The following is a 13,020-nucleotide window of genomic DNA, read 5'->3' as shown; positions in this document are numbered from 1 at the left end:
GATTGGCCATCTCTGGCAATTCTGTGTTGAGTAATATCTTTTTTTGAAAATGTGCAGATTGTTCAAACACAAAAAGCAATGCTGACCATATTTCAGCATATTATACTTGCACATAAATGTTAAAAACATGGTTTGTTTTGAGTGGTAATGAACACCAAGAACAATAAGACAAATCAAAGGATTTTTGTATACACATTTGGCTCTTTTTTTAAAAAATTATTTCATGCATGAGAGTTTAGGTACTGAGCAGGTTGAAGTAAAAGTTGGATGTTGAGACTCGATGTGAATTTCTTACCTGTTGGGTATGAAGTCACTGACCGGCACTGCTCGCCTCTTGGAGCTCTGAAGACTCAGCTGCAGATCTGAGCACCAAAGAGAGAAAAAGACACAGCAAAAGGATGATCATCGAAGAATGAAAGGAATCCTGAGTACTTCTTGGATGGTCCTCAGAGACCCCATTCATGCATGTGGAACCCGACTGCCACGGGTTTCTGTGGAAACCTACAGCTCTGTCAGGCTGTGAGGATTCTTGAGACATCACAGAAACCAAAAAAGAAAAAAAAAAGTGAACGTACCTCAGTAACATTCACACACGGTATCTGAATTTTATAGATTATGAACAATGCCAACAGCTTGTCAAGAATGAATTCAGAACCAGACTTTTACTTGGACTCTTATCAAGAATGCATGCTTTACACAATTTGTTAAAAACAGACTTGTTAGGAAAGAAAACTTAATACTTACCAGAAAACTATGAATGTTGAGAAACACCAGGTTGCTGCAGGTCCATGTTGGTAGTCCGCAGCGCCTTCTTCAGCCAATCACTAAAGCAGCAGTGCACTGAAGGAACAAAACATAAAACTGGATTAATAACAGAGCACGAGGAAGGGTGAGCAGAGAGAGAATAGGGAAACACATAAGGAGGACAAATAAAAAGGTATTAATTATTCACAAGCACAGTCAAACATTAATACTCAGGATGGCTGTGTGTTTGCATATATACACCTTATGAATGTGGGAACACAAAGCTCATTTTGTGCAGGGCTCATATTTCATAAAGTCTTGCCAACAATGTGCTGCCTGGAAATATCATAAACTTAATGCCACATGAGACCAGTCAACTCCTCTTCTTCTGCTTTCAAACAACTCAATAAACACACGAACACACACTAACTTGTGCTACAAAAGCACTTATTAGGAGTCCAGATCAAAACTCAGAGAGGGGCAGAGAAACATGCCGGTTGACAGAGCGAAATAGAAAATCTGTAATTAATAAAAACCACCTTTTTGGCAAACAGGGTCTTATATGTGAATTTCAGTATCTTCAAAAGATGAACAACTAGGTTATACAGCAAACTAGCATCACAACAAAGTATTTTAGGGATTAATTAATGAGTTTTACAAACCCAGTTTCATGGTAAATATGGTAAATGACCTGCAGTTGCACTTTATCTAGTCCAGAGCTTCATTATTCATTCATTATGTGTATGTAAGCATATAAAACAATAAATATCAAAATGAATATTTTTATTCAACCAAGAAATTTGTTTCTGAAAGGAAATGAAAGAAATAATAGATAATAGAATCAATTTTGACAAAGTAATGTTTTGTTTTGTTTTTGAACATAAATATGCCAGGAGTATGAATAATTTTGTACTTTACTGCAGCACAAGATGTTGTCGGTGCCGTTACAACAACAAATCTGAGCTACTGGTCTTTCTCTTGTGTGTAAATAAAACTGTATTAGTTCTGCAATAAATGCTGCTTTTCTCACTGTTTTAAATGGCTGCATGATTTGAACAGCTGGATTAGACAGCAGGAACCGGACATCTTCTGGAAACAGCACATTAAAGATGGTGAGAGAAGATTCATGACAATAACTGCATATTTGGACAACCAAGTATACCCAATATTTTTTTAAATAGCTGAATTTGATAAACAGACTAAAGTGTTAGGCAACACATATTAAATTATTTCACACTTAAAGCTGTTTACCAGGGTACATAGCAGATTTATTAAACAAAGACAGACCATGGGATTGCACAACTGCTACTTGACACCCATACTTATGTGGTACTTAGGCTGTGCTGTCCTCTTACTACACAACAAACAAGCATCTGGTTTGATTGGCAAACCACCAACTTCAGTGAGAGGGTGCGACATGTAAGGAGCAGCTGTGTAATTTCGACCACCTGTACAAACTTTAATGCTTTTTTTTTCACCAAATAGCTTGAATTGGGACAGGTGAGATCGCGCTGGATCAGTTGTTGGATGAGGAGCAACACAACAGGTGTAAGTATTTAAGAGCCTGGGCTGGCATTGAATCTTGAGGAACTACTGCTGTCATTGAACAGCAAAGAAGTGGAAAAAATGGTATGCAAATAAATGTCTGATGTTACAGGCATAATAAAAACCCCTCTATGACTGAGACAAACACACGGAGAGAGGAGAGAAAGTTTCTGGATTAGAATTACAAGGCATGCTCGATTTCTTGATTCTTGCACCAACAAGCCTGCATACCGGAGAATATATTTAAGTGAGAGAGTGAAAACATGTTTGTTCAAAAGGGGCGGATGTACACTAAAATTAGTGAGTAATTTCTTCTGAAACAGTCAATGACTGGTTTTTGAAGACGGGATGTAACACCTATAAAGGATCTGTGTCTTTTTCTAAAGTAGGAAACCACATAGGATCTGTGGTTCCCTATCTGCCTATATGTGTCAAATAGGAAACCACATATTAAAAGTAATATGATTTAAACAACAAATCTGTTAATGACTTAGAACTATTTGCATTGAGCCAAAAACCAACATTTGATAACAATGTTGCAGTGAGGCCAGTGATGTCTACTGGTTACATGAGGGTGCTGATGGTTTGTAAGCTGTTGGATCTCCTCTTAAGGATCTAACTGCTAGCAGGAACAGGCTGGTATATCCAAGCCTGTTCCAAGTTTCAACACAGCAAAAAATAATAATAATAATAGTGCATTGAGCCGTCAAAGGAAAAGGAACACTGGTTGAACAAGTTCTTACAAAATCAAATCAATTGTAATTAGCCTACAATTTTCCCATTACCCTCTGTTATTTCTTGACCACTAAGATCCATATAAGGTATGGGCAAAAACTTTAAAACATTTTTTTTTTTTTTTTACATGTGTCATGCTTCAATTGAAATCCTTTGTGGGAACTTCACAGATCTCCCTGTGGAACCAGAAGGGGCATTTGTATAAGCAGCAGATCTCCCTGAAACATGTAAACACACTTTGATGTAAAAAAAAAAAAAATCAGTGGAGTTTCCCCTCAGAGTTGCTGCTTCAACCTCACTGATTATTTCACTGCAAGCCAAATGCTTCAGTGGCAAAAAAAAAAAGCTGAAAGCAGATAAGTAGAGACTACATGTGGGATGCTGTGTCATTTTCTGCCCCAAACACAGATGTCTGAGCTACAGATCTGGAGCAAAGCAGAAGAACAAATAAACATTAAAACTACAACTTTCAACCCCAGAAATCCATCTGGTTGGGGGTTCCAAGTGAACGGGATGAGTCTGTGAATGCAACGCCTTTTACGAGCCGCAGTGCACTGAGAGGCCTTCTGCTCCAGATAGGGGCTGCTTGGGGGGGTAATTACAGAGCTCCTATGTGGGCGGGGCAACCGTGACACTGACACACACACAGTACACACAAATAGTAAGTGTGAGGGCAAGCCATCCACATGAACTCACATGTAAACAGTTTATTACCCTGTCAGAAAACAAAAACATCTTCAAAAACAAAACTACAGACAAATACTTTATCAGCAGATTGGGAGATGGGCGGAAATTAGATCTCCATTGTTACATGGAGTAGGACGGTGACCTTTGACTGTTCTTGTCCGTTGGTGTCAGACAAACTTGGCAGTCTGGATAAAACAACAATAAAGGCAGCAGCTGCTAACACCCCACCTCTTCTGTCAGCCTGTCTGCCTGTTTCTGTTTCCTGCGTCACTGAAATCTTTTCCAAAACTCTGGAATGAGAGAATCCGCTTCAGCTGCAAAAGCCAAATGGATGCCAGCCAGAAGTTTGATTGGCCTCTCGTCTGTTCTTACTGTTTATCCCTCACAGGTTTTTCAGCGTAACTCTTCATAGTTTCTACATTCATCCTGATTGCCTTACCCTTTTCGTCCTTATTCATTCACCTTGAAAAACTATTCATACCCCTTAAACTTTTCCACACTACAACAAATATGATGCATTTTCCAGACTTTTAATACCCAAGAATCGAATATCTCACAGAACACTGATCGACTGATTATGTCCCAGCTGCAAACCTACCAACACATGGCAATCCACTTTATACCTAGTTCACATGGTAAGATTTTAATCTTAAGGAACCCAATCATTGCGATGGCACCTAAGATCATCTTAATAGATATACCTGCAGTGAGTAATCTGACCCGCTTGGAAGCACGTCAGGACAGTTTCAATCTAAAATCGGGGATGTTCAACAGGTTGGATTGTCTTGGCTTGACGTGTTCCCCAAGGACAAACGAGATCGCAGACTGCTGAATTTGACATTTAGCCAATCAGAAAGTGAGGTGATGGAAACATCTATGCCACAAGCTTAACCTTAATAGAAGAGTGTCAGTAAAGAAATTTGACGTGTGTGGCAAGCCGTGCAGGTTCACAGCAAACATGGAAGTAGGTCACAGTTCTTGTCAGATTAAATCCAAAATATCATCCATCATTTTTTCCTTATGCAGTCCTCTGTGATGGTATGGCACAAAAAGCTTGAGCAATACATTGACATAACAATGAGACAAAATGTAAAAGTTGAAGGGGTATAAATACTTTTTAAGATAGCATATGTAATCTGGCTGGCAGATCATCTCCATTTTCTTTGTTTTAGAAGAGATTTGCTGTCTTTTCTCATAAGAAAGAAGGACTGTAAACACTCATAAAACCAGCCTTTTCTCTCCACTACCCTGATTTACAGCCATCTTCCTGCTCCTCCTCCTCTTCTTTCCCCCTGTGATCATGAGAAAAGCCCATCTGTTTCAAAAGGGACAGACAAGAGACGCAAACTGCAGCACACAGATGCTAGACTGTAACGAATAAATAAATTCACGCATTATAATGGCAAATAACAAAATAGAGCATCTAAATTGGTGTGTGTTCAACTTTTTGATCAGGATAAAGTGTAGGCCAGTAGCACAATGTGTGGAACTTATTTCCAGAACATTTGACAAGGACGGTTATTGATGTTGTCACTCTTCAATTACGATGCCATATGATGACTACAGAAAAATACAACTGTGTGCCGAGCTGGGAAATATCTCACTGCTTAACTCTTTACCAAAGCTGAAATTCAGCTAATTCAGCTACTTGACACAAACTTTTGCATTAATAGGAATTGATTTCAAGTCCTTTGATTTTAATGTAAAGCAGTAAATGGCTTAGAGTCTGCATTGCAGATTTATTTTATGAGCCTTTCTGTTAATTTAAATCTACATGTGCAGAACTTTAAGTAACCAGAGGCACAAAAAAGTGTTTTCACACTTAAACACCAGAGATGTTCAGAAGGATGTGGAAATAAATTGGTCAGGAGGATTTTTATTTTTTTTATTTTTGCAGTACACACCTAACTGGCAGCAGGAGGTTTTATAAGAGAAAACATTCTCACAGATGGAAATACCAGGAAGGCCGGGAAGGAGAACGACTGTCTACAGCACACAGGAAGCGAGACGTGACGGAGAAAGTATGCTGAGAACTGACTGTTTTCTTAACCACACGTTGAGAACAGCTGAGGAGTCCTCTGGTTGTGTTGACAGAGCGGATCTGAGCAGATCTACAATATCCAGGATCAAGAAGGAAATGGCAGAAAGTCAGCAGATGCTCTTAAAGATTTGTTGCAACATTTGCACATTGAATCATCCACTAATCTTTCAGCCTATTTGCTTTGAGATTGGATGGAACATTTTTCCACAAGAAACCCAGAGCAAACCTTGCTGGCTTCTTCAGGTTCCTCATCCCCATTCCTCCTCAACACTTGTAGGCTGTGTGGCTTGAAAACAACTAATCCAACTAACAACATTCATCCTAAAGCGAGATGTAAAATCAGCAGAAAGCAAAACAATTCAAGTTAAAGTTAAAAATATTTCCAATCACAAATTTCTAGGGCCTAAATGTTTACGCAAAGGTACTTGGGCGGCACGATATCAGGCCAGAAATGCAAAGGCAAAATCAATGATTAACCCACAAATCACAGATAAGTATGAAAGTTCACTCAGAGTGAATGAAAACATGACATTTAAAATTAAAATATTACATCAAACCAAAGGAAAATTTATACAAAAATGCGGGCTTAAGGAAATGTATGCTTAACGCCTGATTAGAGCTTGTTATTGTTAAAATGTGATTTTAATCTAACAAACAAGCCTCATCAGAACACATATAATTTATTGAATATGGTGGACTCCATATGAACCACTACAGACTAAGCTGCTAATATGGGTATAGCCTTACATAAAGAGCATGAGACTGGTGGCGTAGAGTTCAGGACAACCTCGTTTTGAGTAGGAAGTTCAGAGACTGAACATCTACATCTTTTTTTTTCTGTGTTTTTTATATAATGGATGGATGAACGGACAAAGTATTTACAATCTTAACTGTGAAACAGAAAATAAAATCTAAAAATGCATTTTTTTCATATCCTATAGTCTACTTTAATCACATGCATGCAAGCAAATTTTACCAAAAATTTTCATACATCAGCAACCTGTTAACAATTGTGAGTTTATGCTTGTAATGAATGGATGAAAACAAGGAAGAAGCTTAGGAAAAAACAGCCATCATGGTCTTGCTTTCACAGCTTATGGCGGAAGCTTTAGGCGGAATGGAGGGAGTTTGGTGAATAGCGGGAAATAACAGAGACAAAGCAACACTCTGCTTGAGACGTCAGTCTAAACAAACCACCCTGTGTACAGACAAACACACTGAGGCCTTACTTGTAAAGACAACCCACAGTTTGAACCTACTTCTCAGCAGGCTACAGCGATGGTGAAGCAAGGGCAGAAATAGCTGCACTGTAATTGTACTTGTGGAGCTAAAAGGAGACTTCAAGGCTACAAGTATTTTGTGTTTTGAATGAACGAGTGCCTCAATGTGATGTAGTCGCACAGCTAAAGATATCATTTACTGCTGTTATGGTTTTTATGGTTGGGGGGAGTTGAAGAAAAAAAAATAACCACAAAAAAAAAGAAAGGCGTGAGGAATTTTTAGGGTGTGCCAAAGAATCCCAGGCATGTCTGAGTGGATGAGGGTAACTGGGGGCAAAAGAAGTGCAGAAAGCACACATGCCCTTTTGAAACACCTTCAAGTGCTGATCAATCGTGACCACATGTCTCTATACACACAGTAACCTTTGACCAAATGCAAACTATGAGCTGAAACAATGACAAGGCAAATAAGATATAAAGGAAGGGATGAGAGACTTATTTGACCAAAATTAACTAATCAGTTGGACAAAAACAAGGAGTTTCTTTACATTTACTGGTACTTCTTTACATCAGACAACAATGTTTTATGTGGCAAGATTAATAAGAATAAAAGGCTGTTGACACACTTAACAAGTCAATCCCTTAAAATCCTGTGATAAAGAGGGGGCTGGGGGGGAATATTTGCAACAAAAGAGTCAAACATTATCCTGCATTGGGCAAACTGATGACTCTGTGTAATGCAACCCTCCAACATTCCCATTTATCTTTTGCCTCCTAGAAGTTTGATAAATGGAAGGTACCAAGCCATGCCAAGTCCACTTTGCTTAATGAGGAAACTCTTTCCCAACACCACTGCTGAAAGCATTAATTAACAGCAGGAGTACACCTGCTGGTAATTATTTTATATATAATAGATGATTATTTTTTCTTGGATTTTTTTCCCCCATCTTTACACCCTGCAATAAAATGTGTTTGTTTTTTTTGTCTGGGTTTTTTTTTTTGTTGCTTTTTGCATAACACCACCTGACAGACAGTGTTAAATATCAGATTTGGATCTCTATCCACTTATTGAATGCATCATATCTAACTACTGTGAAATCTCTGCAACACCAACCTGTATTTCTTTTTATTTATTTATGTTTTTTACTTTTTTTAACCATTACCCAATGTCCCCACTACTCTCCATAATATTCTCTATCTCAGCAACTTTAGATCAGATCCTAACTAAAAACCATGTTTTGGTTCATGGGAAATTAAAGTCTATCTAACTGGCCCAAATATATAATCATTATGCTGAATGTAGATGCATGAGACTTGAGTTGTAGTATTCAAATATTGTGTCCAAGCAGTCCTTTGTAATTGCAAGAGTCAATTCACTGATATTGCAATTGTGCCGGCATTTCAGTATCCTCTGCAACTCCAATTATTAGTAACAGTGAGGTATTTACAAATATGTCATGGAAGCATAAAAGCTTTATGAAGTTATTTTAAACTGAAACATGTTTTTTTATGTTGCCTATTTTGCTTCAACATAATGGTAGATTATATTCAAGCTCAAAGAGCTAAAGGCAACACTTGCTAGCAGTGTTTAAATCAAATCTAAACCCCTACAAACATGTCATCATTTCCAGTAAGCCTAAGTTTTACAACAATGACTATCATACATATTTTTTAAGAAAAGTGATTTGTCTGAAGTTTAACGGATATCATGTGTGTATTCTGGTAATACACCGCTTAAAACATCATTTTGCCACTCAGACTGTTCTACCCGCAGCAGACAGTGCTCTCAGCAGAATCCTTGCTGCAAGAGAGTGGCATAAAAACATCTACACTATTAAAATCAAAGATAGCTTGGCCCATTTTGCTCAAGAAACAGCACCTGAAGCAAAAGAGAGCAGGATGTTATTAAGGTAACCTCATTACTGTGTTTCTATTGCATTTTAAATAAACTGCTGTCCAAGTGTTTATATCTGCTTAAGGTTATAGATAAGGCAAGTTTGTGCTTTTTTTCTTATTAGACAAAACTCCTGAAGCAAAATTCCCTGTGGTTGTACTTTTCTCATTTTACAATGAACAAGACAAGAAGTCATATTAAAAAGTCTTCCACTTGAAGCAAAAGCACAGAGACAGGCAGACAGACATGCATAAAAGGGTTGTCAGATTCAAGGCGAGCCCAGAGACCCATCCTATATATAGCTGTGATGTGGCAGGACATCCGAGAGGAGAGGGAGGTCTAGACATAAACGACACAGCACTTAGTCCATGAGTGTCAGTGATTTCAATATGGTCTTTTTTTCTCCCTCACATTACATTAAAAAATCCAAACTATATCTCAAAAGAATGGCTTAACATAATAGCTGAGGCTAAGATTGCAGATTTTCTAGATTTTAGTCTCTAAAAGGAAATAAGGTTTTACATAAAAGTGTACTAGCATGTGAGAAAAAGATATCAAGTCAGAGTTAGTGGATCAGAAAGAATGACTCAAGGGAGAAAGAATGTCCCTTGTCTGCCAATGAAACCAACAAGACTACTAAAACAGTCGCTGTGTTTCTAATGCTTTTAATCCATCCTCTTGCTCATGTCATCTCCTCCTCCTCTTTTTCTGACCATCCTGTTTAATGTTGTTACCAAAAATTAGCAAAATACATTTCTGACTGAACTCAGATTTTAAGACAAATGAGCCCCCAAACCAAAACTGTCAGAAAAAAACTGCACAGTCCCCAACAGAACTAAAGACAGTGCATTAGGGTTTAGGTAACACATTTTAAAAATGTCAAACAAATACTATTAACCCTCCTATGCTCTTAGGAGACAAGTTCATTGAACCCCTCAAGCTTTTTACGCTGTGCAAGGTCCGGTTGAGTCACACTTACACTGTGTGCGCTTTTTTAAAAGTTTTTGTGTTGTGGTTTCAGCAACTGATGGTCTGACGGGACGTCCCAGGCCTCGCTTCCCAACTCGGACATTTGCCGCGCTCCATCATGCTAAGGCCATGGAGGGTTAAAACTTTCAGGTATCATTTCTTAAAAGGTAAATGTTAGCTACAGAATTTCTAAATATAGCAATATGTCGTGGCAAACTTTCTGTAATGTTAAGAATTTTGTCAACTTAAAACTATTTCAAGATTGTTCATCAAAAATGAATGGCCAAATAAATTATTTGCAGATTGTTAATGCATGTCCCGTTACATATGGAAACCTAATATATCCTGAAAACAGTGCTTATTGTAAATATGAACACATTGATAATGTAACAACTTTATGATATAATCTGTAGCTGCATTACTATTTAATAAATTCCATGTAAAGATTTCATGAAGAGGCTGGAACGTCATCGCATTCTTCTGTAGTGACTCAGTTGAGTCTAAATGCAAAAAGCGACTCGAGTCAGAAACCTAAATGACCACAAGGACTGAAGCTGTGATTCAAGGTTTCTGTGACCCAACATCCTGAGCATTCACAGAGCAGGAATGTGTTTCATTCAATTCAGGCTCCAGCCTTCAGCATGAGGGTTAATTGTTCCAACAGAAGGAAGAGCAGGAAGCTGCAAACCCTTAAGACATCTAGTAAAAAGGGGGGTGTCTCAATGTTTCACACCGGAGGTGGGCAACATCATCAACTTTAACATCAAGACATGATTATAAAAGCCCAGCCTGTGGAGAAAAAGCAGCAGTGCAACAAACCTTGTAATGAATCCATCAAGCAGATGGTGAAACACTGTTTATTTTAGTGCACTAAGTATAGTAAAATTAAGCTGTGACAAGATCTATAAAAATGGACCTGTGAAACCATTATCTTCAAGTTGACTCATGCAAAGAACTGAAGTGTGTTTAAAACAAACCTTAATTTATGTCCCCAATAAAAAGAGCAATTCTGCCAAAAGGAACAAGACAAAAGCTGCATCAACAAACCCTGTGGAAATATTTTAAAACCTCACATAAAAGAGGTTTGAGTTGAACACAAGATCACAGGAACCACAATTTTACATGTAGAATGGACACTGAGTCTATTAGTGATTTATAATATTTGAGCTTTCTGTTAATATCTGACAGAAATCTGATAAAGACAGATCTAGCAACATGTAGGCCTGTCACAATAACAAATTTGTCTGGACAATAAATTGTTCCAGAAGTTATTGCGATAAACGATAATATTGTTGTTTTGAGACCATTTTAAAGTAACCTAATGGTAATGGTAAAATAATAATGCAAGAGTACATTCTAAAATATCACTAAACTTTAAATTCTAATGAACATTTAACACTAGAACTGGAAGACATTTTAAATATCCAAAATAAATAAACTTCTTTGTAAACAAAATTGTCCTTCAAAACAGGGAGAAAGAGACCAAAGAACCAAACTGAAGACTTTTTCATCCAGTTTTTGGTAGAGAGGGGGAAACGATAAATCAGGCCAAAGGAAGTAAATTTGTTTTAATTTTTCATGCAATTAATTTATTTATTGATAATTTTGACAGGCCTAACAACACACATAAAGCAGCTCTGAAAACATCAGTGTGCAGACATCAGATCAGCTGCTTAAATATTGCTCTTATCAAGTCACATTACTAAATGCATAAAAATGCAGCTCAAGCAGTTAACATTAGTTAATGTTGGCACTGGCTTTCTAATATCTATTTGTTACATTATTGAAGAAACAAAAAACATTGAGTTGCAGATGAAGTTCTGCAGTTTACCGCATTTTAGTTCCTACTTGCAATTATTGCTTATGAAAATAATGCAATATATTAGCAATTTATGGGAAAATGATAGCTTATGTGGGCTTTTTCACTAGTTGGTGCTGTATCGTATCTGACAAACAGCATAGACTGTGCAGACTTACAGAGGCCATCTCTGTGCAAGTTACAGATTATATTTAATTAATGCAATCAAACATTGAACAGTAGGACTGTATATAGGTTTGTGTAAGTACTTACATTCAAATCTGAAACATTTATATTCACTATTACTGTTATATAAAACCACTGCATGCAAACATCTGGTGGGATAAAGTGAAGGGATATTTTATGCAGCAAGTTTGTGGGTTTAAATTACAGTATGCAAAGCACTGTGCTATTTCCCATACAATAAAAAGAAATATTGCAGATTAGCCCTGATTTCTCCAAGGTGAGAATGGATGATGTTGGGCTAACACACTAATAAATCTCCAAATGGATTTATTAGTGTGCACATGTTGGCATATAATAGAAAATATGCCAGAAAGCAATCACTCTAAGAGTATTGATACCACAATTTCCTTACTACGTTTAAGCCTGGACATTAATCATACACCTGGCACGTTTAGTTTTAAATTCCTCTTTTAATATTTCTTCTGACTGAAAGTAATATTGATGTCTTCAAATGATCCAGCCAGAGACCCAACTTCAATCTCTTAGAAAATGTTTTGAGGGAGGATTAGGGTGATTTCAAAGGCACCTTCTAACCCCAAAACAGACGTGGAGACAAAGATGAAAACAACAGTAGAAACATCCACGAAGCTGCTCAGTAATTAAAAGTATTTGATTGCTATAACGCCAAAACAAATTCTGTTCATTGTCAGGAAGGCTGTAATTTTTGACATGTATTTTTTTTAATACTTAAATTAAAACATGCATGTTTGTCTATATTCAATCTCCTTTACTACGGATATGGAAAGCCATGAAGATGTTTGCCTGAAAAGAGGGGAAAGAGGGCAAACTGACTTGGAGAAGGCTTCAGTAGATAACAGGAAGGCTAAATATACTGGAACAATGTTGCTGCTCTGCTTTGCTCTTTTGATCTCTTGTCTGTCGTGAAAGATCTCAGAACAATGACACAAAAATGCACCCAGATACTGCTATTTAGGAAGGCCAAATACACTAAACATTTTCTCTTTGCTTTAAGTTAGTAAAACCATTATTTGTAGAAACAGCTTGAAAAGAAATTGTGATTTGCCAAGCATGAGATTGAATGTAAATATCCTGCTGTCATAGGTTCCATTTTTAGAATCATTTGACAAATCAGATATTTCATTCATTTGTAAAAGAGCAGTACTTAGTTTGATGAAGTATA

General features: G+C 37.3%; 1 protein-coding gene across 5 annotated transcripts in view; it reads right to left on the bottom strand.

Moving 5' to 3' along the window:
* Positions 1 to 13,020, bottom strand: part of apbb2 (amyloid beta precursor protein binding family B member 2) — a 55,922-nt gene that overhangs the window by 32,766 nt on the left and 10,136 nt on the right. For all 5 annotated transcript variants that reach the window (XM_023333568.1, XM_023333569.1, XM_023333570.1 and 2 more), the window contains exons 2-3: positions 745 to 840; positions 296 to 362 (exon numbers count right to left, since the gene is read on the bottom strand). The gene's annotated coding sequence lies outside the window, so the exon portion shown is untranslated. The remainder of the gene's footprint in view (positions 1 to 295; positions 363 to 744; positions 841 to 13,020) is intronic.

The sequence above is a fragment of the Xiphophorus maculatus genome, chromosome 5, assembly GCF_002775205.1.
Source record: "Xiphophorus maculatus strain JP 163 A chromosome 5, X_maculatus-5.0-male, whole genome shotgun sequence".
In the NCBI taxonomy this organism is placed as follows: domain Eukaryota; kingdom Metazoa; phylum Chordata; class Actinopteri; order Cyprinodontiformes; family Poeciliidae; genus Xiphophorus; species Xiphophorus maculatus.
The sequence above is the reverse complement of the archived record's forward strand: the minus strand, read 5'-3'. Positions and strand labels throughout refer to the sequence as shown.